The following is a 5,371-nucleotide window of genomic DNA, read 5'->3' on the forward strand; positions in this document are numbered from 1 at the left end:
TAAATTGGATCAAACTTTGTGTGGTTTGACTTCAGATAAATCTTATAGACGACGTAAAAGAAACGGAGGGAGTATCTATTAAAGCCCCGTTCAGAAGCTCTCTGGCTTCCCGAAATCGCTGGCTCCTGCTCCGCATTCACACAACTAGCTTCTCGAAGGAGTAGCGAATTGTTCGGCTGGCTGCAGCCTCGCACGCATGGGCTAGTAAGCCAGGAGGCCAGGCTAAGGTCTGTTCGATCACTGCTTAGGCTAGGTTTTATTGGCCCAGTTTGGTCTGGGTTAGCGAGGCGTGCGGTCGCTCAGTCGCTCGGGCAGGTTTCTTCTGATCGAAACGGTACACAACGTCACTTCGGGATGGCATTCTAGTTGTAATTTCAAGGACTCCTAGTTTTTGCGAAGCTGAGCTAGCGCTGCTCCTCGTCTCCGAGAAGGGGGCTTCTGGAACCAGGATCATTAGGGCTGGCTTCACGCATCAATTTTAGGAAGCTGGCTCGTGGAGAGCTTCTGAACGGGCCCTAAGTTCCTATAAGCTCCCAAAAAATGGAGCGTTCTGGTGCGTGGGGTTGGTGGAACTACTCTGCTAGCCTCCGTATGTTGTTTGCCATCGAAGTCGACACATTTGCCAGTAACACGCTTCTCCATGCACTTTTGTGTCACATGTGGTTATGCCCAAGTTGCTTGCGGAAGGGGCGATAAGTGATGTGGCCGCCGAGGCGGCGACGTGTGGAATTCCCCATGGAAAAGGGCAATCTCACATCTTCCTCACTTCTGATTCCTAATTTTTCATCATCTCTCCTCCACAAATCTCTCGCATCTAGCGGTTGTTCAAGACGAAGATCACAGCTTTGCGGTGGTCCTTAGGAGGGGGACGGAGATGGAGGATGTGTAGGGAAGCTGTATGTTTTGGGTTGGGGAACACCTAGGCAGTTAGTGGAGAAGGTGACCTTGTGGCGGGGTGTAGAAGTTGAAGTTGGCTGACAGGCAGGGGCACCAACATTGAATTACTGCGGTTGCGCAGCGAAACTGCAAAGACATGGTGATGCGGAGCATCCCTCCATCATCCTCATGGACTCTATGTTGGGGAACGTAGTAATTTCAAAAATTCTCCTACGCACACGCAAGATCATGGTGATGCATATCAATGAGAGGGGAGAGTGTCATCTACGTACCCTCGTAGACCGTAAGCGGAAGCGTTACGACAACGCGGTTGATGTAGTCGTACGTCTTCACGATTGACCGATCCCGGCACCGAAGTTACGGCACCTCCGCGGACTGCACACGTTCAGCTCAGCGACGTTCCACGAACTCACGATCCAGTAGAGCTTCGCGGGAGAGTTCCGTCAGCACGACGGCGTGATGACGGTGATGATGATGCTACCGACGCAGGGCTTCGCCTCAGCACCACTACGATATGACCGAGGTGGGTTATGGTGGAGGGGGGCACCGCACACGGCTAAGAGAGATCAATGATCAACTTGTGTGTCTATGGGGTGCCCCCTGGCCACGTATATAAAGGAGTGGAGGAGGGGGGAGAGGGCCAGCCCCTATGGCGCGCCCTGGAGGAGTCCTCCTCCCACCGGGAGTAGGATTCCCCCCCCTCCCTAGTTGGACTAGGAGAGAAGGAAGGGGGAGAGAGGGAGGAAGGAAAGGGGGACGCCGCCCCCCTCCTAGTCCAATTCGGACCAGAGGGGGAGGAGGCGCGCGGCCTGCCCTGGCCTCCTCTCTCTCTCTCCACTATGGCCCATTAAGGCCCATACAATTACCGGGGGGTTCCGGTAACCTCCCGGTACTCCGGTAAAATCCCGATTTCACCCGGAACCTTTCCGATGTCCGAATATAGTCGTCCAATATATCGATCTTTACGTCTCGACCATTTCGAGACTCCTCGTCATGTCCCTGATCTCATCTGGGACTCCGAACTACCTTCGGTACATCAAAACACATAAACTCATAATACCGATCGTCACTGAACGTTAAGCGTGCGGACCCTACGGATTCGAGAACTATGTAGACATGACCGAGACACGTTTCCGGTCAATAACCAATAGCGGAACCTGGATGCTCATATTGGCTCCCACATATTCTACGAATATCTTTATCGGTCAAACCGCATAACAACATACGTTGTTCCCTTTGTCATCGGTATGTTACTTGCCCGAGATTCGATCGTCGATATCTCAATACCTAGCTCAATCTCGTTACCGGCAAGTCTCTTTACTCGTTCCGTAATACATCATCCCGCAGCTAACTCATTAGCTGCAATGTATGCAAGGCTTAAAGTGATGTGCATTACCGAGTGGGCCCAGAGATACCTCTCCGACAATCGGAGTGACAAATCCTAATCTCGAAATACGCCAACCCAACAAGTACCTTCGGAGACACATGTAGAGCACCTTTATAATCACCCAGTTCCGTTGTGACGTTTGGTAGCACACAAAGTGTTCCTCCAGTAATCGGGAGTTGCATAATCTTATAGTCATAGGAACATGTATAAGTCATGAAGAAAGCAATAGCAACATACTAAACGATCAAGTGCTAAGCTAACGGAATGGGTCAAGTCAATCACATCATTCTCCTAATGATGTGATCCCGTTAATCAAATGACAACTCTTTGTCCATGGCTAGGAAACATAATCATCTTTGATTAACGAGCTAGTCAAGTAGAGGCATACTAGTGAAAGAGTCAATGGGTCAACCCAACTGTTTGTCTATGTATTCACACATGTATCATGTTTCCGGTTAATACAATTCTAGCATGAATAATAAGCATTTATCATGATATAAGGAAATAAATAATAACTTTATTATTGCCTCTAGGGCATATTTCCTTCAGTCTCCCACTTGCACTAGAGTCAATAATCTAGATTACACAGTAATGATTCTAACACCCATGGAGCCTTGGTGCTGATCATGTTTTGCTCGTGGAAGAGGCTTAGTCAACGGGTCTGCAACATTCAGATCCGTATGTATTTTGCAAATCTCTATGTCTCCCACCTGGACTTGATCCCAGATGGAGTTGAAGCGTCTTTTGATGTGCTTGGTTCTCTTGTGAAATCTGGATTCCTTTGCCAAAGCAATTGCACCAGTATTGTCACAAAAGATTTTCATTGGACCCGATGCACTAGGTATGACACCTAGATCGGATATGAACTCCTTCATCCAGACTCCTTCATTTGCTGCTTCCGAAGCAGCTATGTACTCCACTTCACATGTAGATCCCGCTACGACGCTTTGTTTAGAACTGCACCAACTTACAGCTCCACCATTTAATATAAACACGTATCCGGTTTGCGATTTAGAATCGTCCGGATCAGTGTCAAAGCTTGCATCGACGTAATGAGAAACATATCCTTAGTCCTTTTCACGTATTTCAGGATGTTCTTGACCGCTGTCCAGTGATCCACTCCTGGATTACTTTGGTACCTCCCTTCTAAACTAATACCAAGGCACACATCAGGTCTGGTACACAGCATTGCATACATGATAGAGCCTATGCCTGAAGCATAGGGAACATCTTTCATTTTCTCTCTATCTTCTGCAGTGGTCAGGCATTGAGTCTTACTCAACTTCACACCTTGTAACACAGGCAAGAACCCTTTCTTTGCTTGATCCATTTTGAACTTCTTCAAAACTTTGTCAAGGTATGTGCTTTGTGAAAGTCCAATTAAGCGTCTTGATCTATCTCTATAGATTTTGATGCCCAATATATAAGCAGCTTCACCGAGGTCCTTCATTGAAAAACTCTTATTCAAATATCCCTTTATGCTATCCAGAAATTCTATATCATTTCCAATCAACAATATGTCATCCACATATAATATCATAAATGCTACAGAGCTCCCACTCACTTTCTTGTAAATACAGGCTTCTCCAAAAGTCTGTATAAAACCATATGCTTTGATCACAATATCAAAACATTTATTCCAACTCCGAGAGGCTTGCACCAGTCCATAAATGGATCGCTGGAGCTTGCACACTTTGTTAGCTCCCTTTGGATCGACAAAACCTTCCGGTTGCATCATATACAACTCTTCTTCTAAAAATCCATTCAGGAATGCAGTTTTGACATCCATTTGCCAAATTTCATAATCATAAAATGCAGCAATTGCTAACATGATTCGGACAGACTTAAGCATCGCTACGGGTGAGAAGGTCTCATCGTAGTCAATCCCTTGAACTTGTCGAAAACCTTTTGCAACAAGTCGAGCTTTATAGACAGTAACATTACCGTCAACGTCAGTCTTCTTCTTGAAGATCCATTTATTCTCGATGGCTTGCCGATCATCGGGCAAGTCAACCAAACTCCACACTTTGTTCTCATACATGGATCCCATCTCAGATTTCATGGCCTCAAGCCATTTTGCGGAATCTGGGCTCACCATCGCTTCTTCATAGTTTGTAGGTTCGTCATGGTCTAGTAACATAACCTCCAGAACAGGATTTCCGTACCACTCTGGTGCGGATCTTACTTTGGTTGACCTACGAGGTTCAGTAACAACTTGATCTGAAGTTTCATGATCATCATCATTTACTTCCTCACTAATTGGTGTAGACGTCACAGGAACAGGTTTCTGCGATGAACTACCTTCCAATAAGGGAGCAGGTACAGTTACCTCATCAAGTTCTACTTTCCTCCCACTCACTTCTTTCGAGAGAAACTCCTTCTCTAGAAAGGATCCATTCTTGGCAACGAATGTCTTGCCTTCGGATCTGTGATAGAAGGTGTACCCAAAAGTTTCCTTTGGGTATCCTATGAAGACACATTTCTCCGATTTGGGTTCGAGCTTATCAGGTTGAAGCTTTTTCACATAAGCATCACAGCCCCAAACTTTAAGAAACGACAACTTTGGTTTCTTGCCAAACCATAGTTCATAAGGTGTCATCTCCACGGATTTAGATGGTGCCCTATTTAACGTGAATGTAGTTGTCTCTAATGCATAACCCCAAAATGATAGTGGTAGATCGGTAAGAGACATCATAGATCGCACCATATCTAATAAAGTACGGTTACGACGTTCGGACACACCATTACACTGTGGTGTTCCAGGTGGCGTGAGTAGTGAAACTATTTCACATTGTTTTAACTGAAGGCCAAACTCGTTAACTCAAATATTTTACCTCTGCGATCATATCGTAGAAACTTTTATTTTCTTGTTACGATGATTCTCCACTTCACTCTGAAATTCTTTGTACTTTTCAAATGTTTCAGACTTGTGTTTCATCAAGTAGATATACCCATATCTGCTCAAATCATCTGTGAAGGTTAGAAAATAACGATACCTGCCGTGAGCCTCAACACTCATCGGACCACATACATCAGTATGTATTATTTCCAATAAGTCAGTTGCTCGCTCCATTGTTCCGGAGAACG

Source organism: Aegilops tauschii, chromosome 3, assembly GCF_002575655.3.
Source record: "Aegilops tauschii subsp. strangulata cultivar AL8/78 chromosome 3, Aet v6.0, whole genome shotgun sequence".
In the NCBI taxonomy this organism is placed as follows: Eukaryota; Viridiplantae; Streptophyta; class Magnoliopsida; order Poales; family Poaceae; genus Aegilops; species Aegilops tauschii.